Source organism: Festucalex cinctus, chromosome 5 (genome assembly GCF_051991245.1).
Source record: "Festucalex cinctus isolate MCC-2025b chromosome 5, RoL_Fcin_1.0, whole genome shotgun sequence".
Taxonomy (NCBI): Eukaryota; Metazoa; Chordata; class Actinopteri; order Syngnathiformes; family Syngnathidae; genus Festucalex; species Festucalex cinctus.
The window spans coordinates 26,260,983-26,286,045 of NC_135415.1; the positions used below are offsets into that span (position 1 = coordinate 26,260,983).

The 25,063-nt window shown below is 39.6% G+C and overlaps 1 protein-coding gene across 3 annotated transcripts in view; it reads left to right on the forward strand.

The window, feature by feature from the left end:
* The first annotated feature begins 1,078 nt into the window (after positions 1-1,078).
* The window catches only part of tncb (tenascin Cb), an 86,584-nt gene continuing 62,599 nt past the window's right edge, over positions 1,079-25,063 (forward strand). Inside the window, exon 1 of one of the 3 annotated variants that reach the window (XM_077521522.1) lies at positions 1,079-1,500. The gene's annotated coding sequence lies outside the window, so the exon portion shown is untranslated. The remainder of the gene's footprint in view (positions 1,501-25,063) is intronic. The other 2 variants (XM_077521524.1, XM_077521525.1) reach the window with 2 other exon arrangements.

The following is a 25,063-nucleotide window of genomic DNA, read 5'->3' on the forward strand; positions in this document are numbered from 1 at the left end:
ATATAAGGCGCTACAGTAGAGGCTGGGGTTACGTTATGAATCCATTAGATGGTGCTGCGCTAAAGGGAATGTCAACAAAACAGTCAGATAGGTCAGTCAAACTTTATTGATAGATTACAAACCAGCTTTCTGACAACTCCATTCACTCCCAAAATGAATAAACAGCTGTTTTATTATTTTCTCTGAGGTAAAGTATTCGTATTAGCTAGCGATCCAAGATGGCGGGATCTTCTGCGCATGCGAGTCACGATCGTGCAGGGTCACCGATAGCGTCTTGACAGCGAGACCTGTTGCGCCTCAATATTGATCCATATATAAGGCGCACCGGATTATAAGGCGCACGGTCAGCTTTTGAAAAAATTGAAGGCTTTTAGGTGCGCCTTATAGTCGTGAAAATACGGTAAATGCTTTTATATCCAGGTTAAAAACTTTGCTTTTTTTCCTCATACCTTTGATTAGGGATCTTTAAAGTCCCTAAAATCTTTAAAAACGAGATTTGTTCTCGTTCGTACAATACTGTAACTGTAATGGTAAGAGGACACCCATGTTAAAAAAAAAAAAAAAAAAAAATGTGGCCAAAACATGTGTGTTGCTTCCGTGCAAGGTATCATTGTTGAGCTTAATAGAACAGATCACCACATATTTGAGTTTTATTTCCTGCTGTGGAAGCTGTGAATACTTGAGCCGCATAGCGTGCCGTCGTAATCATGAGAGACTCAGCGCGTACTACCACTCTGCCGCAAAGACACCGGGGACATCTGTCATTCCGATGAAGACGAATGTAGGTCAGCGTTCCTCGTGCCTTAGCCGAGCGGCGCCCGATTAAAAGGAGGAACCTGCATCAGTCCACAAGCAAGTTACACAACATTTGGCGTGATTTGCTCTTGTTAAGGCTGCCAGATGATCCTTACTCTCTGCCACTTACAACGGCGGAGATTGGACCGCCCAACTGTCAATCAATCATATAGGCGTCGATGTGAGCCCAACTATTAAACATCCCAAACAGATGGCCAGCCACCACCACCACACACTTACACCCCCTTCCAGCCTGCGTGTAGTCGTTTGGTAAGAGACTGTAAGCTTCTTAGATTTTTTTTTTTTTTTCATGCTTATCACTAATTTTGTTACTTCGATTAAATCTATCATAGCTTTTTTTTCTCTCTCTCTACAAAATGCTTAAAGAATTTCTTTGCACTAAGTCAGCAGCTGTAATTCCCATTGTCGTGAACATGATTCGTGCAAACAGCTGAGAAATGTGTGGAAAAGTATTAATGAGTGCATAAATCCGCTGCAGTGCTTAAGACAATAGCATGTGAGGGGGCTGAGAGATGGGTATAATTTGGGGCAGGGCAGCGACCCCCGCGACACCCGGGCCGAGCAGGCAGCGTTGAAGGAGGCTGAGCCCGAGCAGGTGTCTGTGCTGACATCTGCTTCGCTTCTCTGGGGAAAACACACCACAACCCTGCAGCCACTGGAGTGCCCTGACTCCCTCTAAATAAGGTAGACATCTTCTTGCTTCACTTTTGGGATCCAGAGGGGTAAAAAGAAATCATTTGCAGTGTTTCGTTGGGCGCTTCTCTTTTGTGACTATGGAATGAAGCCGATATTATTTTGTGTTATAATACTGTTTCACAGAGATAGTTGTTGCTTTTAATTTCAGGAATAATTAGTCTCATTTGTGCTTGACACGTTCTACGTTTCATATTCAGATTCTCAATGCTGCTTAAGTCATGAAAAAAAAAAAAAAAAAAAAGGTTTTCATGCCGAGTATTAAGAGGATTCGACCCAGATCCCTTACAAACATTAAAGAAGGAACTCGTTAGATGCTCAGTCTCATGTAATATTGATGCTGTCATGTTTACTCATCAACCCACTTTCCTCCGAATCGAATCGAGTTGACAAACCCTCAAGGCTGTTGATTCAGGCACACCATCGATCCAAGTTTGCCTTCTATTGACCTGAGCGCATTTCTAAAAAGACTTTGTAAGTGTAATCAAAGCCTCTGCGGACCCCCCTTTACCTTCTGGCTGACTTGCGCTGAGCAGCTGTAACAGATACAGACTATTTTTGTAGCACTAACCGGCGTTCGCATCAGAGTTTGCGGAACAGACATTGATCCCCAAAAAGCTCCTTATAGATCTCTCTCGGTTGTAATAGGACAATGAATGATTGTAGAATGTGGGGGTGGCAGGAGGATGATACGTTGAGGGAGTTGTGATGATATTGGACGAGGGGCAAAAGGGGGGGGCGGGCAGCTCCGGGGAGTACCCGATAGAGATTCTGAGCATGCACAGGAATGGCAGTGAATCCCACGCAATGTGTGAAAAAAAAAAAACACTTTGGATTTGACCTATTTCGAAACTCAGTGGAAGAAACAATACATTATAAAGTGTTCCATGTCACGTTTGTCTCACTAAAAATGCGCGACCGTTACGATTTAGATTTCAAGTGCTCGGAAATATCGGCGAATGATCGAAAGTAGCGATAGGAAAAACACATTGTGACAAGATGAAGTGTCGCGGTGATGGCTCGCTGCTCCTCGAGCAACGCGGCGCCCGACATCATTTCATTCTGATCACGCAATCTTTTTTTTTCTTGAACCGACAGTGTCTCGGCATCTCCGTTTCCATTAAGCACCTGTAAATATCAAAGGTCAGAAGGTGAAATTGATCTTATGTTATAGCGTGCTTTGAGTGTTTGTGCATCGAAGACGCTTGAACATGAGCGGAATGTGCCACTGTTCGAACACTGTGCGCTTAAAGCAAATTCAGATGACAGTGAGATTAAGCATAGCACTTCTGCTGATTTTTTTTTCCCCCTTCATTTTTAATTTATTTTAAAGTTGGGAATGTTATCATGGGAATGACAACAACCTTCACATCAATTCTACCCTGACGAAAGTCCTCTATAGGTCCTTGTTTGGAGTTTCTTGATCGTCAGGCGATGATGAAAATATGAATTTCATTCAAGTGATGGATTTTCTGGGGAAGTATATGTTGTACTGTTCAAAAGTTTTGAGTTGATTTTTTCTGCTCATCTGTGCGATGAGTCATAAAATAAGGACACTTTGAATGGTGAATTCCAAAAGTGTTCACATTGAATCCAATTCATTTATTTGGAGGCCATATTCAGATGTCTTTATGCTATTCTCATTTTGATAAAAGGCCAGATACTGCTGAATTAATTTCCAACATAATTTTGCTTGATGATGTGAATGAATAGCAGAAAAGTAGCATGACAAATGTATTTTAGAGCTGCAACTTATGGGGGGTGAATATTGACTAGTGAGCATTATTATGGTTTTTAGTGAGACGGGGGTCCCTCCAGCCTGAAGTCCGCTGATCTGGCATCAGTCTGTCTGGGGACAGGATTAGGGGGGAGGCTGTGGAGATGAAGACTTGCTGTTAGATCAACAGACACCGGCTGAGCCACTCATGACAACAAGCGCATTAGATTAGCAACAGGAACACTTAGCTGTATATACCACTTAGCATGTTTCAGTCCACTGTTTTATAAATTATAACTGCAGCTTTATAACACTCAGTGTGTCATTACACAGTCAATATGAACATGTCATACAGCATACTATAACAATCAAATGAGACATCTCACATCTCTGTATGTGAAACCCCGTATAGTTGTGAGGAGAGTGATTTTAAAAATAGAATAAAGAATAGATGGTGATGATTAGGGCTGGGTATTGCCGCCTACCTCACTATACGATTCGTATCACGATACAGGGGTCACGATACGATACGTATCGCGATACATATGTATCCCAATACTTGATCTTCAAGGCGATACGTATCCCGATATATTACATTAATTTTCTTGCATTTTATAATAACAGTCATATGTAGACCTAAAGGATATGTTTGTTATGCCAACAAAAAATATTCCAGCTCTTCTGGTTCACCACCAAGTGGCATACCTGGTCTAAATGTGCACGCATTGCAGAGCAAGGAGCAGCTTTCACAGACACACCGGGAAACTTATTGAATAGGCATGGGCCAATTTGAGCAACAATATCAAAGTATTAAAATGACAGCTCTAAAATGTGCTTATTTGAAATATTTGGGGAAATAAAAAACAGCATTTTTTCCCCATGTAACACATTCTATTTCGTTTTTAACTCATTCACTGCCATTGACGGAAAAAACCGTCAAATCATCCATTTTTTTTTTTTTTTGCTGGTCTGGCAATGAATGTGTTAAACAAAACATATGAAAATTGGTACATTAAAACACGTGCCATGTTAAGTTTATAAGTAAATAAATGTTGATATTCTTCCTCTGCTTTCATTTTTCTTAGCAAGACACAGTGTCCAATCACTGGTGAGCTATTTTTGCATTAATTGAAGGCAATAAACTTCAAAGACGCTGCTGTTTTTTTTTTTTTTTTTTAGGTACAATGCAAGCTGCCTATTTAAAGTTAATGAACAATATCGATTCTGACACCTGCGTATCGATACGCGTATTGTAATGAGGCCCGCAACGATATATTGCTGTAACGATTTTTTGAGCACACCCCTAGTGATGATGATGATGATGATGATGATGATGATGGTGATACGTTCAATGTATTGATCACACTTCATGAGATACGATGACGTCCACCACACATATCCACGGAACTCAGAATCTGTCTGCCTGCACCTTGATCAAATTCAAAGATTCTTTACACCACCTGTGCCACAACTTAGACCTCCCTATAGCTGGTCTAAAGTTTAATGTACTTTAAGCCACCAAATTGTCAGGTGCACCAGGGGAATCAGAAAGAAAATGCCTTCGGTGTGCCCAAACATTATAAATGAGTCTTGCACTCGCACCAAAATCAAGACCTGAGCGCATGTGTGCTGTCTAAGAAAACAGTGCCCAAGGAGACAACTTGCCAGCATACTTCCATAGAAAAACTTTTGTGGGAAAAACTATTAATTACATTAATTGAAAAGTGGAATTGGTTGAAAATATTGTTTTGAAATTACACCAAACTGAATGTCGACCAATATCTTAGAATGGATTATGGTCAATTTTGGTGGTTCCATTTTTAAATGTTATTCCTGTTAGATCAGTTAGCTCCCTTATGGGTGCATTTCTGCAAAGTTCCAGGACCGGTTATACAAAAGAAATATCAAACCTACAACAACAAAAAGCGACTTCTTCCCTTTCAATGTTGGCCAAATGATCAAACAAGCACATCAACTAAGAGATCATGTTGCTTTTCAGTCCACAAGAAAAGACGAAAGTTATAGTAGGACAACTCACAATGCCCTGAGCATCCGACACTTCCTGGTGAGAAGACCGTCGCTTTGCTGGATCTCCCCACTGTGATTCCACCCCTTTTTTATTTTCTCAAGCTCAAGTGGGTCTTTTCAGGGACCCGTTTTGAAAAAGCGGATGATATCATGGGAGCAGCAGAGGATTCTGCAAAGAGTGCATCAAGACATGGCAAGGAAGAAGGTCATGTGAGGACTACTTGGAAGGGAAAAACTTGCAGTTTGTAGTTTTGAATTGCAATATATCTTGTGTGACATCCGTCCTGGAACCTTTCTGACACACCTCATATTTTGTTCACATCTAGATACGTCTCCAGTGTTTCCAAGGGCAACAGACACATCTGCATATTACTATTTGTGTTGCTATGGTACAGCAGTCCAATCAACAACAAACAAGACAAAATAAAGTTTGGGGTCGATCGGTTTTCCGTGGTAAGGAAGGAAGATGAAACGTAGGATGAAAACGGTAAACCGAGCCAGTTTGAAAATGGATTCGACCAAAGCTCTCCCTACCACACGAGCGCACACACAGGCAAGCACTCGTGCCCACGCCCTCCAGCAACGAGATATGCAGGAGATTTAGTTTCCTTTTGAATATGTAATGAGTTTAACATGCATACTGAGCTGGTGGTAGACTTCTGGGGAAGCAGCTGTGATCCAAGCGGCAAAATACAGGATTATCTGCAACCCAAGATAACGGGCACAACAAAGCTTGGGAAATAGCTTCAGGCAGAGGAAACCGTGGCCATTCTCGAGTGCCAGGACCCTCGCAGCCAGTTGATTGGAGAGTGCGTTACCTTCGCGTGCCTCCAAGTTTGAGGGTAGGCCTTGGGGGGTGACAGTATTGGCTCAGCAGACAGCACGCATATGCTTACGTCTTTAGAAGATGCGGCATAAGTTCTAAGCTCTGCTTTCCATCAACTCAGCTTTGATCTCAGTCAGGCTCCCCGTAAACTGAAGGCTGATGGGTTAATGGCATTCATCGAGGGGATCTACGCCGCCACTTTATTATTCTGAGTGCAATTTTAGCCAATTGAACTTATAAATAATCACACAATGGGTCTCATTAGATGATTGTACTTCACATTTATTATAAAATGATAAAAAGACTTCGCGCAGCAGTCAAAACCAAAGACTTTTTGGGATCAAGCTCTTCGGAAATTCTGCCTTATCCCATGATGAAAACGTTTCTGGTTTTACGATTAGTGGAAGTGAAAGTATTTTCCAGGATAAAGCAAAATCTTCCATAGCCACAAATGACTGTGAGAATCGTTTTTGTTGGCAGACTTCAAGGTTACTGAAGAAAGCCCTTTTGACTCTCCGAGACCTAATAACCCATAACTAAAATCCTTAGACTACTTTGCAAACCAATGGATGACTCAACTATTAACTACATGAACATGAAACTCAGCAGTATCGTTGTGATAATATATTCATGATAGTCTAATTATATAATAATACAAAAACATGGAAAATCAAGCACACATTAATAAAACCATTGCAGTTGAAAGCTTTTAGTTTCCTCTTAAAAAAGAAAAAAAAAAGAGCCTCTTTTAGGAAAATGTGTTTGTAACTTTACTTAAACAAGTGCAATGCTGTATTCTATTTGTAGTACAGTAAATCATTTTTGGGAGGATGGTTTATGTGCAGCAGTGTTTGCCACTAATCAAATATGCATACTAAATCAGATTGTGTGTGAAGAAATATTATTCAGTTTAATTTTTAGATTATTGATCCCTAAAAGGCCAACTCCCCAAGTCACAACCTCTCCAACGAGAACGGGAGGTCTGTTAGGTCACCTTTCAGCGCTCCAAGATTTATTTATTTTTATTTTTTTAAGAAAAACATTTACACATCTATGAATTTTGTACATGAGTTAACAGCAACACTACTACTTTAACATTTAAATTTGTCCAAGGTAAATGTTCACCGGTTACAGTTACAAGGAAGCAAATCCTATGTGCCATGTTTGTTTAAAACACGAAAAGCACGAGCTCAGATTCGAACCCAGGCCATCTGACAGTGATGCAGACATAATAGAGGTAAGAACAAGAACAACAACAACAACAACAACAATAATAATAATAATAATAATAATAATAATAATAATAATAATAATAATAATAATAATAATAATAATAATAATAACCACTAATAATCACTACTACTACTACTACTACTACTACTACTACTACTACTACTACTACTACTACTACTACTAATAATAATAATAATAATAATAATCAGTTCAAGAATACTGGACTTTTTCACACACACAAAAACCCCCAAAGCTACTTCAATGACGTCATGGCTATTGCGTCACATCACTTTCCAAGCATCTATCCATATTTTCATCCCTCTGCTGCGTTTAGGTATCATAATTGCAAGGTATCCGGGAATTGCTATATGATGTGTCTTAGATTCATGAACGGAACTCTTAGGCAGAAATTCCATCATCCAGTTGGTTTAATAAGTTCAACTTTTTCCAAGCCATTTTAACATTGCTAATTGTGTAGTGACATTAAGGGCTGTTCCGTTCCCAAAAGTTGGGCAGTGTGTGTCATCCATTGCACATCACTGAGTGCAGATGTTTTAAATTAGCCAGGTTGCATGGCTGAGCAACGATTTCCCTTCACAGTTTTCTGTGCCACCTCTTAAACAAGGTCTCCTGTCGTGTGTGTGTGTTGAGGGCGGTATTTGTCGTGGCGGTTGGGGTGGTGGCGTGGGTGAGTGGTTTGTGCCACTGCATTCAGCCATCTCTTGCTTCCTGGCTCTCGCTTGACTTGATCTAGTGACCTAGTTAGGAGACCAATAGTATCCCAGTCTTTGTTACCCCTGGCCTGGGAGTAACAACATTTTTTTCCGAGATTTGCTCGAAGCAGGGATTTCCTTTCAAGAAAGTCAAGAAAGTCCTTTCAGGCTAAAACCAGCCTTGTGTGACCCATAATCTCAACCTCATCTAAGCATCCAAAGCGTTCGTGCTTGCTAGCAAAACTTGTATCTCATTTGGTGCCCAGCTCTTTCTTGATCTAGGCATGAGCAAGATTTTAACTTAGTCAGTTGGTGTTTATTTTTGTATTAGTACCGTAGGTGGAAATGTATTTAAAAACAAGAACAATGCCATTCTTCTCTTTGTCCATTATCCTAACAGCACAAGCGGTGACCAGATTACGTCTTCAGCCATCTTAGTTCCAATTCAACTCTGTCTGGATGTCTTTACTTGCCAGCAAATATTGTAACCTGAGGACTGGAATGAATGAATTTGCCTTGCCCCCCTTTCTCTTGTCCTTCTGAAGGAAGACTCTGTTTCCCATCACTTTTTCCGCCCTTTTTGCTCCCCCAAAGAGAAGGTGGCACTCTGTCTCAGGATAGTCTGCCAATAGAGCTAAAGTAGTGCCAACTCCTCCTCATTCACACTGAATAAATGGCTGCATTATTCAGACTGCCATCACTCTAGAACAGCACTTGCCGGCTGCTGAGTGACACTTGTGAAGCGATAATGTTCCCCGTTCAAGTTAGATCTATATCCTTTTAATAGTCTTTTTCAGGGCAACATGGTTTGGATGTTTGGAACCGGTCTTTTTGTTTTGTTTTTATAAATCATAGTCATTCATTAAAGGCCCAGTATGCCGATTTCACTCAGGAAAATGCACTTTTTAAATACAGAATGTACACACTTTAACTTTCTCTCAGTCTACACATCTGGGTTTATGTTAATCTTTGGTGGTAATTTTGTCCTAAACCCCCACCCCCCACCCAGCCTGTATTTTGTCATTTTGTGTTTGTTTTGTAAACAGCGGGACGTTTCTGTGGAAAGACAGTATTTACAACCCTCCAACCAATCGCAGAGCGGGGGGTGGCGTGTCGCAAACGGGGCCGGGTCGACTGCGTGACGTCACTCCCGCGGCAATTTGAAAGCACGCACGGATTATTATTAATTTTTTCACTCACTGAGTGAGTGAGTGAGTGAGTGAGTGAGTGAGTGAGTGAAAAAAAAATCCGTGTGTGCTTTCAAATAATAAATTTTACACTGTCTTTCCACAGAAACGTCCCGCTGTTTACAAAACAAACACAAAATGGCAAAATACAGGCTGGGGGTGTGGGGGTTTAGGACAAAATCACCCCCACATGTTAAGAAAAGCCCAGATCTGTAAATTGAGAAGTAGTTTGTTTGTTTAAATCCTGTATTTAAAAAGTGCATTTTCCTGAGTGGAACCGTCAGACTGCGCCTTTAATTAATTTATTTTTCTCAGTTGAAAAATGTACTTTTCGTTGGTTTGCATTAAAGAGTTAAGATACTATGTAAGTACATTGAGATGCACTCAACCAGCAAACACTTGAAACAAACTTGGTGACAGAGTAGACTCGCCTCTACAATGCAGTAGCCTCACTAAGTAGCAGTTGAAACGCTCCCCTACTTGCCCTCAGCCTGGTTCATGGCCAAATGATGATGTGTTGAAGGTCGTACGGCAGGCTACCATGCCAGTGACCCAGTGTGTCAGAGCAATCTGCCAGTCTGCCTGCTGTTTGCTGTCATTACACCCACTATGGTTTCTCTACCACGATCCAAACAGATAGTCTTGTTTGTTCCATCGTATCTAAATGCAGCAAAACTGATGTCATTATTCTAATGAAGTTCTTGTAATTGTTGAGGCCACATACAGACGGGTTATGTACATACTGTATTCAGACAACTATGAAAGCCCATTTTAAATTCCCAAACAATGCATATTAAGCAGCCATCAGACAGAGCAGACAAATACATCAAAATATATGTCACATTGATTTTTTTTGTTTGTTTGAATTTTTCAACATATTTGGTATTGGAGTAATCCAAAACTAAATAAAAGTGTTCACGTTACATTAATACTTTAATATTATGGCATTTGGATTACGTTACTAATTACATTTTAGGTAACTAGTAGCTGCATCGGAATACATTTTTAAAGTAACTCTCCCATCCATGTTGATCGTATTTCATCAATAAATATGACAACTGCCCAATCCTGGACAATCCCTCTGAATTGTTGTCGAAATCAGATTATTGAATGAATTATCATCTTAAAAGTATCACCACTTGTCACACACAGATGCACGATCGAGGGTTCAAGAAGGTTTACAAGTCTAAACGTACATTGTTGCCTAATCACTAAAAGTTTGCGTCGCCTTTGCACCATGCTAACCGGTAAAAATGGAGCAATCTGGGAACGCCTAATTCATGAAACACGCGCAGATGGGGAAATCCGTCACTAAGTGCGCTGCCGAACAGATTGCGTCACGGTGTGCCGGTGTTATTTGCATGTATGTAAATTAGGTAATTTGCATTCATTTGACGCAAAATATGCTCACCCCAATGCAAATGAGACTCATTGATATGCAGCGTCTAATTCACTAACGCCCGCACAAATAGCCACACCGAGTTTGCGTGACTCAAATAAGGTTTTTGGAAAGCATGTATTAACCTGTCGCAACCTCGATCCCGGGATCATGACAGCAGTGCAAGGCACGGTGCACGTCGCTCTCTGGCTGTTCATGCAGAGAGGAGAGAAAGAGAGAGAGGGGGAGGGGGAAATATTTCCGTGTTAGTTTAGGACATATAACATAACCCGGGTTGATCGGCAATGGCGGGGAGGCATTTTTACGATCATTCTTACGTGCTAGATGCATACTTTACGCCCACGCTAACTTCTGAAAATATATTTTTTAAAAACGATCACATCAATAATTTGTACTTTATGAACGAATGACGTCGTTGTCGTTCTCTCTGCTCTGTACAGCTTAATGGCGCTCTAAACGCTTACTCTCGGTCCAACCTCGCTTTCTGATAATGTCACCTTTCTCGCAACTGTTACTATAGCAACCATGTTGTTGGCGCAAATCCGTTGCCATGTGTGGTCAATCAGGTGCAAATTTGCTCCAAGCTGTCAGTTTTGTGTTTGCGCCGGTATATGATTAGAGCAATATCCTTAGTGAATAGGTGGGTAAGCGAGCGCAGACTGCGGGTGCAGTTGTGGTGCAATATTTCGCGCTATTACCGGACGCAGCGCATTCTTAGTGAATATGCCCCATTGTGCGCACCAATTTCATGCACGGACCCCAGCCCGTCCATTTCTGCTTTCGCAATGTAAGCACTGTGTGCGCTTCCACTGCCCTGATTTTGATGGGATTGAGGGGGGAGACACAGCTGCATCCCACCCCACAATAACGCACGACGGCGCAAACTGTCCTATTTAATCTGAAAAATAACAAAAGAAAGACAACTCCACCCATGCGCACAGCTGGACTGCGCTTTGCTCCAGACTTGGGCACGAAAATATTGCACCAAATATATTGTTGATTCCATTAGTGTAGTTTGAATTTAATCTAAAAAATACATTTATCGATAAGCTCAACTTTTGTTGGTGGAAAACGTGCATGTCATTTTCATGCAGGTCTTCATGTAACATAACACAATGTGTGTCTCATTGCCACAGGCGGGGAACAATGTCCCAATATCTACATTCTAACCTCAAGGTTCTTATAAATGTGATTTATAGCACGCCTCAAGACGGACCTCATCTAAATCCTGCGTGTTTATGGACTGCAGGTGCTTTGACAGCAGGATCAGTTACTGGTCATTTTCTTGTAATATGTCTCCACACTCTGAGGTGGTATCACTTACAAAGGCAGTTATTGGAGTAACTGCTCATAAATTCTCGAGCACTCATGAATACTAAAAGGCGTCAAGAAGTAGTGTGCACCTTAAAAAGGTTACCTGTCAGTCACATTACATACTAGATGTATGTATACCTATGCCACCTTTCCTAACTGACTGGTGAGAGGCAGGGTACACCGTGTCAATCGCAGAGCATATCAGGAAAAACAGCCATTCACACAATATAATGTTGTACATATTTTGGAATGTGTGAGAATCTGGAGAAAATTCATTTAATTGTGCTTCTTTTTTTTTGGTCTCTGATCTCTATTTTTTTTTCTTCCATACAAAGTTTGGGCTGATAAAATCATGAGCGAAACTTAGCACTCCTGAAATAGTCAACCCTTTTAGTGTCTATTCAAATCATTTTCAAAATCTCTGCGCTTTTGTAAAGCATTTTTTTTTTGTGTGAATCCAGCTCATAAAAGTCAAAAGGACTACATCAACAATAATAGTTTATATGACAGTGATCAAGGTGTAAACTAATTGAGATGTTCCAAAGCCTCAAATATCCAATAGCACAATAATCTTTTATATCACCCAGCATACGGCACGACTTCATAAATTTATTATATTACATTATATGATCAGATCCCCATAGAGGCAATAGCTTCTAATTTAGGAAAAACTCCAGAGACTAATTCAATGAAATGCTTACATTGGCTTTATCACAAAAACATTCACACAACAACATAGATCTTAAAAAACCCTGCTCTAACTATAGAAAATATTACTAATATGTATTTTTTGTGTTGAACATATATACCAGTAACAGAAATATTGTAATTCAAAATAAAAAAGATTTAAAAGAAGAGTTACATTGTCATCACTAAATACAGTTTAAATGTTCAAAAGGGAATAGGAAGGAGAAGTAAAAATGAATAAATAAATACATAAATAAAAATATCTAAGCACAGGAAAAAAACAACAGCATAGGAAAAAAAATAACATAAACTTGCACATATAAGCTAAATAACTGCACTTATACTCTGTTTTGTTTTTTCAACTTCATACTAAAAAAAACAACAACAAAAAAACAAAACAGTAATGTATTGATGTAAACCACACCCATGTTGTTAAGCCACACCCACTTCCGGTTTTTGCCATAACCACTCTGAATACAGATAATTTATATATATATGTATGTATATAATGTCATTGTGAATCTGTCAACCCGATTGGCCCGTTAGATGACCGATAAAATTATAATAAAGCAAGAAAAAAAAATGATGTTATTGTTGTTATTGCATAAATATGATTGTTCACGTCTTAAAAGGAAACTTTTAAGAGAATTGAGAATTTTTGTATTTTGGTTGTGAATTACCGGTATGTTTTTTTATTACTAGGTCATGTGTAGAAGTGGTAAAAAAAAAAATATATATATATATATATTAATGTTGGCAAGTGAAGAGAATGGAAACAATATAGCACAATATTTCACCATTCACTTTTAAAAATGCTTTCCCAATAATGGAAAATTGTGTGAGATAGGAGCTTGAAACAGATGGTGCAGGCAAACGGTACAGCAAAGTAGCTGTGCAATCAATCCAGGCTCTGGTTGACATGTCATCACAGCGTCTGTGTTAGAAGCGCTCAATCAGGCCATGGCTCGGTGCTCTTAACAATGTAATGCCGTCCACTCTTTTCAATTGCCGTCAAGTGGTCGTTTTTCAGGTTCACGTGAATTTGTGACACAAAAAAGGTGGAAAGTGGAGGAGAGCAAAAACTGTTTTGAATTAGCAGGAGCTCAAATTACTTCTACATTCAATCAACGTGGATCAAAACCAGACCCTTGAAGGAAGTTCAACTGAACCAGGTGGTGTCTGGTGTGGAAACATGTTTGTGGCGACATGGAAAACTTGAGCCCAAAATATCTTCTTTACCATAAAGGATTGGTCCCAATTGCCAGTATTTTATTTTCTTGGATTAACTAGACACCTACGACACTGTCTCAAAGCTGATTTTCGCTCTCTTTCACTCTGCCTTATCGATCCTTCCCTCCTTCCTCTCTTTAGTTTTTCCTCTGGTCTCTTGAGATCTCGCTAAATTTGCTGGAATTTAGAGGCTTCCGGGGTTGGCGTAAGACTTTGATTTTGTAATCATGGGGAAGGCAGGAAGTGTTTGGTCAGTGCTGGATTTCACTTTGATTTATCTTTCTTTTCTCTTTATTTTTTTCTGACCTTTTCTCTGGTCTCCTGGCCATTTAAACTTCACGACTCTGGCAAGATTCTGAAGTACCTGGTTAAGGCGAAGGGTAATGGGATATTTATAAGGCTTTAGGTGAATTAATGAGTATAAATTTATACGTATTTGCACGCACGCACGCACACACGCAAACGCACGCACACACACACACACACACACACAAAAGAGCAATGTTGATAAGACGTTGAATCGGTAAGACTACCGAATGAACAATTCTGAGCTCTCAAAAAAAAAAAAAAAAAAAAAAAAAAAAAAAAAAAAGCAGATTTTCGCTTGTTTGGGTCACACTGTGTTTTAGTTATGTAACAACTCAAATGCAACTAATCACAAAGTCTGCATTCCCTAAACCAACTAAAACTTTGAAATCCAATGTTGAGAAAAGAAAAGCCATATTGTGAGGTCTTTTCACCATCTGTTAAGCCAGGAGTCGTGGTGTCTGTGTTTGGTTTGACACAAACCTACTGTATAAACATTGTTCCTGTCGCTCTTTTCTTCACCTACACATTCACACACTGAGTTCTTTGTATCGCTACTCGACAGGCACTTGCCTGATTGTGTATATGCTAGTGGAAGGGGAAAGAAGTGGAAATGACCGTGAGGAAACCACACGTCTCTATCTACTCAAAACCAAAGTCTCTGTTCCGTATGCCGATGTAAAGGCTTGATTCATATGACATGGATTGAGTCACTCACCCATTCAACAGGGCTGACGAAATAGAAGTACAGTACAGTAATACATAACTCATATGGGCTTATCCATCCATCCATTTTCTGAACCGCTTGCTAGGCGGGTGTACGCTTGACACCCTGAACCGGTTGCCAGCCAATCGCAGGGCACACAGAGACGAACAACCATTCACACTCACAAGCACACCTAGGGACAATTTGGAGCACCCAATTAAGACTTATACTTAGACTTGACTTTATTGATCCCTTTGGGATGGCTCCCTCTGGGAAATGTACATATCCAGCATCAATAAGAACAGATCATAAAATAAAAAATAATTCAGTCAATCAATAAATAAGGTTATGACACCAGAGATTGAATTAATAATAATAATAAAAAAAAATAAAAAAATAAAAATTCAATCAATCAATAAATAAGATTACACCAGAAATTGAATTAATAATAATAATAATAATAATAATAATAATAATAATAATAATAATAATAATAATAATAATTATTATTATTATTATTATAATACAAAATAAAATTCAATCAATCAATAAATAAGGTTATTACACCAGAGAGTGAATTAATGATAATAATAATAAAAATAAAATAAAAAATTCAATCAATCAATAAATAAGGTTAATACACCAGATAATTAATTAATTAATAAATAATAATAATAATAATAATAATGATAATAATAATAATAATGATGATGATGATAATAACAATAATAATAATAATAATAATAATAATAATAATAATAATAATAATAATAATAATAATAATAACAATAATAATAATAATAATAATAATAATAATAATAATAATAAGAAGAAGAAGAAGAAGAAGAAGAAGAAGAAGAAGAAGAAATACAAATTCAATCAATCAATAAATAAGGTTATTGTTATTTTTATGCATGTCTTTGGAATCCTGGAGGAGACCGGAGTACCCAGAGAAAACCCACATAGGCACGGGGAGAACATGCAAACTCCACCCAGGAAGGCCAGAGCCTGGACTCGAACCCGAGTCCTCAGTACTGGGAGGCGGACGTGCTAACCACTCATCTACTCTCAAGCAGTCTAAGCAGAAGAGGTAATGCCCTTTTTTTTCCTGACAGAAAAACAAAGGACTGCAGAGAGACTTTTACATCCAGAGTGTGTTTTTGGACTAGCTCGAGCTGATCCATTTGAATAAGTGCTGAAAATATAGGAGCTATAGACTACTTCCTTTTGCATTCTTAGTAGCAATTACCCAGCAGGCTACCTGCACTCTTCTCAGAGCTGCCTATATAATTAGGCCTACAGTATATGCTTCTGGTACGGGAGCTATAGCTCGTCCTCTCTGTGGACCAGAATTGTGTAAGCAACATGACCATGCACGCTTAGATGTCCAAGCAGGAACACTCGCAGCTAATTTGTAGGAAGCATGTACACACCATATACATGCAAGTGAGTAGTAAACAGTGTTTTTTTGAGGCAGTGTGAATATATAGAAAAACACAGCTGAAAAAAAGCTTATCGGCTGAGCATTATGTGGTGTCTTTTTATAGGAGCAAAAGTGTAACATACACATGGAAGCTATTACATTCCTGTGCTACTGTTTCAAACGGTGCACCTCTGCAGTGTGTAGTCATTATCTTGAACAAGCAGAGCAGCAAGCAACCTTCAGCCGCACTCTCTCTCTCGTCTTGGCAGCATTCACAGTTACTGGCTGTTGTGCTGGTGGCATACAGATGTGCAACATAGCTGCTAGGTTTGTTTGTTTTTGTTTTTTTTAAACGGGGTAAAATACAGGGTATTCCAAAAGTCTTGGGCACATTTTGACATTGAATATCTCGGAAAGTAGCATTCAACACGCAGCTTCTCCGTCGAGCAGGAAAAGCAACCCCAGACACTCGGGCGGACACGGCGTGGAAATGGCTTGGTTGGTCTCGTAGAAGGTGACTGGGGTACCTGGATTGTTTTCAGTTTTGTGCACCTGTTAGCGGTCAACAGAAGTAGGGCTATTTTGTATGTAATGGGGGTGCAGCAATTGTTCTTCACCCTCTGGGTGTAATTGCACAGCTTCAGTATCCAGGTACATCCACCATCGCCTTCCACTTGGTTAGCAATTTTTTCGCAGAATGCCCTTCCTGATAGAACACGCCTATTTTTAATCCAGGTATAGGATCCACCAAAGCTGGGCTATCATATCCAGATCTTCTGCACGAAAGGCATCCGTAGTGCATTTAGATTTGCGCTAGCCAAATTATCACTACCCATAAGTCCTGCTACATTTTCCATGTTAACTACATCCCCAATCAGAACTAATGGTTGCCATAGAGAAGCATGCAATCAGCTGGTGCTCCTCTCCCTTTCACCACCCGTCAGCTCGGTCCCTTCCTCCACCCGTCAACAGTGTGAGCCCGTTGTTGTCAGATAGTGACAGAGCATGTGCTGTGTTGGAAGGAGGATCTCAGCTGTTCATCCTGAAGAACTCATCTCCCCTCCCGTTCCGGTACTAGGTGAGCCTCAGACCTCCCTTTCCTTTGGGCTGACATTGCCCAAACTAAGCTCATTTGTCCCTCCCAATAGACCCATGATCGGCCTTTTGTTTGGGCCCAAACCTTCCATTCATGTCCTCTCTGAGAGCAAACAAAAGAGGAAAAGACACAGGCCTGAACCCTTTGCCCAGACGGGCTGTGGTAAAGCGACCATAAAGAGACGCTAGGCTTGAATGGAACTACGCAATGACACAGCGCTCACAAGCTTCAACTGTAGCTTCTGTGTGTCCCGTGTTTCTTTAGTTGTGAGGGTAATGAAATTATGCAAAAACAATCAATAGCAAAGCTGCCAACTGCTATGGAATGTCTGTTTTTTGTTTTGAAATTCACTGAACACTATTTTCTTACAACTGTAACACTGATCGTTCTGGTTATTAAAAGAAAATAGTGGGTGGCATTGCTCAAACAGGTTGCAAACCAGCAAAAGACCTGGTCGATAATCGTGGTATTTGACAACACGGCAATTGCAGATGCGGCTTCATTCCACCAGTACGCTCCGGTAAAGCCGTTCTCATGCATGTGGGATGGAAGCTAGCAGACGAGTCCAACATTTTCCGAACGCTAACAACTTGAGCGGCCTCCCACTGCTCGTTGAGTCAGCGGGTGCTGGTGTCTGTGGATCTCACTTTGCTTTATCTATCCTTCCCTCCTTCCTCTCTTTAGTTTTTCCTCTGGTCACTTGAGATCTCCTCAATTTATTGGAATTTAGAGGTTTCTGGGGTTGGCGTAAGACTCTCGTTTTGTAACCACGCAGGAGGTGTTTGGTTGGTGCAGGATTTCACTTTGATGGACTGGATGTGCTGGTTTCTGTGGATCTCACTCTGCCTCATCTATCTTTCCCTCCTTCCTCTCTTTAGTTTTTCCTCTGGTCTCTTGAGATCTCTTTAATTGGTTGGAATTTAGAGGTTTCTGTGGTTGGCCTAAGACTTTGATTTTGTAACCATAGGGAAGGCAGGAAGTGTTTGGTCGGTGCTGGATTTCACTTTGATTTATCTTTCTTTTCTTTTTATCTTTTCTGACCTTTTCTCTGGTCTCCTGACCGTTTGAACCTCACGACTCTGGCGAGACTCTGAAGTATCTGGTTAAGGTGAAGGGTCATGGGATTTTTACGAGGTTTTAGGTGAATTTAGTATAAATTTACACGTATATATATCATATATATATCATTTGTACATGCAGTCTAGCCTTCAGGGAGTCCGCGGAGCCTTGTGTGAGCTGTTGAAGAAATATAATAAGACTTTAATTTTCCCTCAGCAGTAGGGCAAATTGCTTCCGATGGTGAAATATGAGCTCCGGTTCCATGTTGTCAAACTGACTCCTTCAGCTTATGCTTCTCTTATGGCTTGTGGCAGAAATTACATCCTATTGAAACTATCAGCTATCTTAATGTAGCTCATACTTTACAGGCTTGTTAGAACGTTCTAAACCGAATGACATTTTAATCTACAAAGCAAGAAAGAGTGACATATAGTGTGTTGTATCTGCCTCCACCTGTTTGATGCTAAATGTGAGTTGGGGTTCAGCTCGGAGACAACGGGTGGGATCTGCCATAATGTTCTATAGGGGCTGCTCGGCAAAGCTTAAAATAGAAGAGATAAGCACAGAGTCTCCGGAGGCGTCGGGGACATATTATTACTCGGGAAAAAAAAATGTTATGTGCTGATACGTGTTCCGCAGAGAAATGAGGCATGTAGAATGCCAAGATGAAATTAGAGGTTTAAAATGTGATAAGGTTTTATACCTGTTATCTGATGAAAGTGATGTCAACGCCTAGAAAATTGTGTCGGTATGAGAGCGAACACACTCTGCAACAAATAAATCACACCCTTCTTTGCCAGTTGCTTTTTCCATTCCACACTGTAAATGAAAAGTATTGTGAAAGGTAATTTACCAAGCCGCTACATGATATGCACTCACTTCACTCTATTGTTTAGTCAAGCAGTGCCACAGGAAATTAAAAAAAGCTTATAATTGAGTAATGTAGTTTACTATTTCACATTAAAGTGAGAGTTTGCAATTTAACTTACAGTTATTCCCCTCACCATTAATTTTACAAAGGTCAAAATTATTCAAAGCCAATACTGAACAGTGCAACAATCTTTAGAGAAATATTCTCTCTATTGTGTATTAGGGATGTAACGATAAGGGCAATATCGTGATATCGTGATCTTAAAACTGCCACAATATCGTCGTCGTCATTTTCACAATATTGAAAAGGACCACATCTGTTAAAAAAGTCAGGTTGATTTCCATTTCTGCAGTTCTAGCACCCTCTAGTGGCTAGCTAGTTCAATTTAATTTTCATTAGGGATGTTTTGGCCTTCTATGTTTAAAATCTATGCTAATTGTCAAATGAAGGGGAACCTAATTTGCTCCTGAAGCGATCAATGTGTGCTTGCAATAGCAAAAGTGCCTCAATATTGTTATTAGGGATTGTAGGTGGTTTATATGAATTGCTGTTATGTACAAAAGCACAATATTGTGCATTTTTTAGTTTGGGCTCTTTTTTTTTTTTATATTATTGTGATCTTTTTTAAATATCGCCAACCCCCCCACAATATCGTGATAATTAGCGTACCGTGACCTTCATATCATGATAATATCGTATCGTGATATTTGGATATCGTTACATCCCTATTGTGTATTGAGTTGATCACATAAGCATTCCTGCCTCACAGTCAAATATTCTGTTTGAATCTTTTTTTTTTCTTTTTTTTCTCTTTTTGTATGAGGATTTCACATTCTCCATGCTTACATGGGTTTCCTATGGGTTTCATTCCACAATCGTAAAAAAATGCTCATGTTTGGTTGGAGATTCTAAATTGGTCGTTGGTGTTAATATGGGTATGAATAGTTATCCAAATGCTAAAAAAAATAACCATCAAAAGCAAATGAATTGTACAAGACACATTTTGTGATAAGCTTAAAACGATTTCCAAATCCTATCAAGTTTAAACCTTATTTCAGAGTTTCATTAGCATATTTTGTTTCATCAACTTGCATCTTTATCCATTCTATTGCCTGGATTTTGGCATCTGGAATCATAGCTTGCTCAGCACATGCATATCATTTCATATATTTTAGTAAATAGTCACATCATGGTATTCAAGACACGAAAAAAATGGTATTCCACACCATCTTCGGAAGTTTCCGAGTGTCATGTGGGTCAGTTTAGCATTGCTTTTTTTTTCAGTTTACCTTTGGCGGAGGTCAGATAAGGTCATTTCACCCAGGAAGTCCAAGCTCCTACATTCCATTGAATGTGAGACATAGCACATGCAAACTTTTTTTTTTTTTTTTTTTTCTGCACAGGAAATTCAATCCTTTTCAATGAATGTTTGATTTATTTCATAACTCTAGGAATATATATATATATATATATATATATATATATATATATATATCATATATATCATATTTTTCCACATGAATCTTTGAGCACTGGCTTGCAAAATTTAACAGTGACCAATATTGTAATATCCAGCCATCCATTTTCTATAAATGCTTATCCTCACGCTGATGAGATGAAGTGACATAGCTAGAGAAACAACCAGTCACACACATTCACATACAATATATTGCCAATTTTAGTCTTCAATTAATATAACACGTGTTGTTGAAATAAGGGAGGTAGCAAGAGTATGTGAAGAAAACGCACAAAAAGCATGGAGAGAAAATGCAAACTCCACACAGGAAGGGTGAAGCCGTAATTCAAATCCATGCGTCAGAGGCAGAAGTGATAAACGCACACAATACAACCGAGCTGCCTATAGCTGAGGTCAGATGTCCCCGTTTTCTATAGATTGTCTTTGAATGACTCGTTCTTTGTCTGAGAAAGAACCCGGCTGAATTTGAGTGATATACTGACCAAGGTGACTATCGTCATTGTGCGGTAATTGTGGTCAAAGGTCATATCAGGACACATTTCTGACTTCTGGTTGGAAATTTCTGCCGATTATATTCACCAAGGACCAACAGTTTTCAAGAGAGGCATTTAAGTGTACTACGTAATTATAGGAAAGAAAAGCAGTCAGTGCTTTGAGAGGTATATTTGTTTTATGTGTACCTGTATTTGTATATTAGACCCAACAGATTCATAGCTGTAACCCTGTGCACTTGCGGCCAATATGACTGCAGCAATTGGAATGTCAAGGGGAACCGGGAGCCAACTGTATCAACACGCAAGGTGAGAGGAGCGCAGATAGAGGTCAGAGGTCAGAGACCAGGACACAGATACAAGGTCTTGACATTATGCCGAAGAAATTTCCAGCTGACTTATACAAATGGCTGCAACTGTTGCGACTTTGTGTGGTCCTATATACACCCCGACTTCGTATGCACCAACAGCACGTTTCTTTTCTTCAACAAAAAGCTGAAAAGATGTCATCGTTTAATGTGCCATGTAAAATGTATTACCATTCACATATCATATAAATATATGTCAGATATTTAACCTTTTCAACAATTCCTGGGAATTGAAGGCATTGCCTTTTGTGCCAAGAACAAAGCTGGTGTCACGTTTGTCAAAAATGGAAAGGGCATTATCAACTTGCACGGCTCTCAGCTCTCCTGAAAAGTGCCAAGTCTCAAATTCATGCAAAACATATATTCTTCTTTTCTGCTGTCACACGGCTTCATTTTATGCATTAACATCTGTTAACCATTAAAGTAATTGGAAATAAAAATAAGTGCCCTGGATTGGCTGGCAACCAGTTCAGGGTGTACCCCGCTTACTGCCCGAAGCCAGATGGGATAGGCTCCAGCATTCCCACTCCAGCACTCCAGCAAGAAAATGGATGGATGGAAATAAAATAAAAAAAACTGGTTAGCCTTCTTTCTTGCCTTTCCCTGACCGTCCATAGTTTTAATTTGTTGTTTGCCAACACGTGCTGCTTATAAATACGCAAATTAGTTGATTTGCATTGCCAAATATGGGGTGAAATGGGCGGACTTGGGCGGGGAACCTCCTGCGCACGTTGATTGGGATCGTGTGGTATTTATAAAGGGAAATATAATATAGGGTTTTATAAATCTCAATTTTTTCTGGATATGTGAGGTTTGGGTTTCGTTCGTACATACTTTTGTACGCAGGTTCTCATGTACAATTTTATAAATGAGGCCGCTGGAGTTTAAAGTCATTGAAAAAAAAAAAAGTTAACCTTTCTGTGGGTTGATACACTTAGGATACACTCCGATATGAGTGGAATGAGATAAGTGGATATGGATTTGTAAAAATGATCAAGATGAGACACGATATAGTGTATTTACTAGTGTTGTTTCGATACCGATACTGGTATCGGCAGAGGTGCCGATACCGCATAAAAACTGTGGTATCGGTATCGGTGACTACTCACAAGTAACATGCCGATACCATTAATTCCAACGCTAATATAGGATTTTGGATGCAGTATCTTGTGTCTTGCTCGTGCACAACATTCACTGATATGTGACATGTTCACTGCTTGCCGATCGAAGATATCCTATTGGCCCTTGAATGCTCTAAACCAATGGCAGGACAGCTTTTTCATGTTGAGGGGAAAAAAAAACAACTTAAGTATCGGTATGGTATCGGTATCAGCCGATACTGGAAAGCTGGGTATCGGTATCGGGAGCCAAAAAAACGGTATCGGAACAACACAAGTACTTACTACTAAATATATCATTTTGATCAACTTTGGTTTTTCATTTGTTGGAATGTGATGGGTTTTTTTTTGGCAAAAGTGCATTGAGTAACCCATTCGAGTCGATTTGGTCGAACACAAATAGCACATGTGGATCTTCATTGTGAGTCCAAGCTCGAATACATATGTTTACATATACACACGTTGTTGTACTGGGGCACAAACACTTACCATTAAATTATTAACCTTTTATCTGGAATGCTACTGGGGTCGTTGTACTCTGTGAGCTCGTGAAAGCCTAATGGACTCTTTCCGTCCGTGTTTAACTTAACAACACGACCGGCTTATTGCTGACGTCTGCTTCCACTCGCACTCGTTCTCGGCGCTCATCACCATCATCATACATGCCATCTCTTTGCTATTGTCTCATTAAAACGTCAGAAAGGCAGGGGCTCCAGAAGGAGGATTTGGTCTGGGTCGTCGTCCAAGTGACCCTCCCTGAGGACTTAACCCACACCATCCCTCCATACTGCTACATAATGGATGAAGGACAGACATTGGAAGAGAGGAGTATAGGAGGAGGGCCCTTATTACCTTGTGATTCATTTTTAATGAGGTAAACAGGTCTTTGCGGGTCACCTGCAAGCTCTCACACACACACACACACACACACCCGTGGCTGGTGGTGTTTTTTTCACCATCGCCTTATTACTGCCCACTTTGACATCCTCTATGGCTACAGGGGCTCCATAGCATAATTGGGTCGCACTGTCATTGAGATGGTGTCTCACTTCTCACTGTTTCTATACTCCAGGTTCGACACTACAGAAAGCTTTCTTTTAGCTTCTTGAGACAAAACGTGGCCAGTTTTCATCAGGTTATAATTTAACTCATTCACTGCCAGTCATTATAGAAAATTTTTACATTTCCAATACTCACGTGATATTACATTCAATAATTATATATAAACCGAATCTACCAAATAACAGAATAGACTCCCTACTTTTTGTCCCGTCCCGTTCTTTTATAATTGACAGCAGAAAAATGTAGGTTTGCCAAAATACAGCCATTTCTCCCATGGACTCTGAAACTGTGTTTATTTCCTATAAAATGGGGCAATGATGTCATCTACCGGTGGTTGGGCATCAGTAAAGTTGTTTCCAAGTTTGATATTTACAGTGGAGCATGCTCAGATTCGCCCCCATTTAGCACCGCTCTAAAAAATACAATTGACAAGTATACTTGTCAAAGGCAGTGAATGAGTTAAGTTTGAGTCAAAAACTGCAAATAATTCACCGTCAGAATTTCATTTTTTCTACCTCATGCAACGGAGATTATACTTGCAAAAGTTGCTCGTTTTCTAAAAGAAAACGTGCCGTCTTTGAAAAGTGATTCTAAAGCCCTAGAATATCAATGGTGCCCAAACTACGGCCCGGGCGCCATTTGCAGCCCGCCGGCCACTGAAAAATGGACGGCAAATGCTAAAAATGGCATTTGACTCAGTTCAAATAAAATAAACAAAACAAAAATGCTGGGAGATGGTCAAAGTAAGAAGGGAGGGGATCGAAAAACAGGTGCCATTAAAGGTTATTTTAGTTAACTAAAACTAATGAAAAAACTAAAATTCAAAAAACAATATTGTTACTGAAATACAATAACAACGAAAATGCTTTTTTTTTAAAAAACGAAAACTAACAGAAACTACATTTTATGTTTACAAAACTAACTAAAACTAACTTTTAGAACATGTAATTCGTTTTATTCATCCATCCATTTTCTTGACCGCTTATTCCACACAAGGGGTGCTGGAGCCTATCTCAGCTGGCTTTGGGCAGTCGGCGGGGTACACCCTGGACTGGTTGCCTTCGTTTTAGTCTTTGGTAATTGATTGAATGCATGAGCCTTTGGGGATGATTTTAAATGTGATTTTTAGTAGATGTATTTTGATATCAACCGGAATAATGACGTTTGAAAGTATGTCACACAGAAGTGACGTCATCTAGCAGCACCTAATAGAAAAACATCTTCAGATGACGTTGCTCCCATT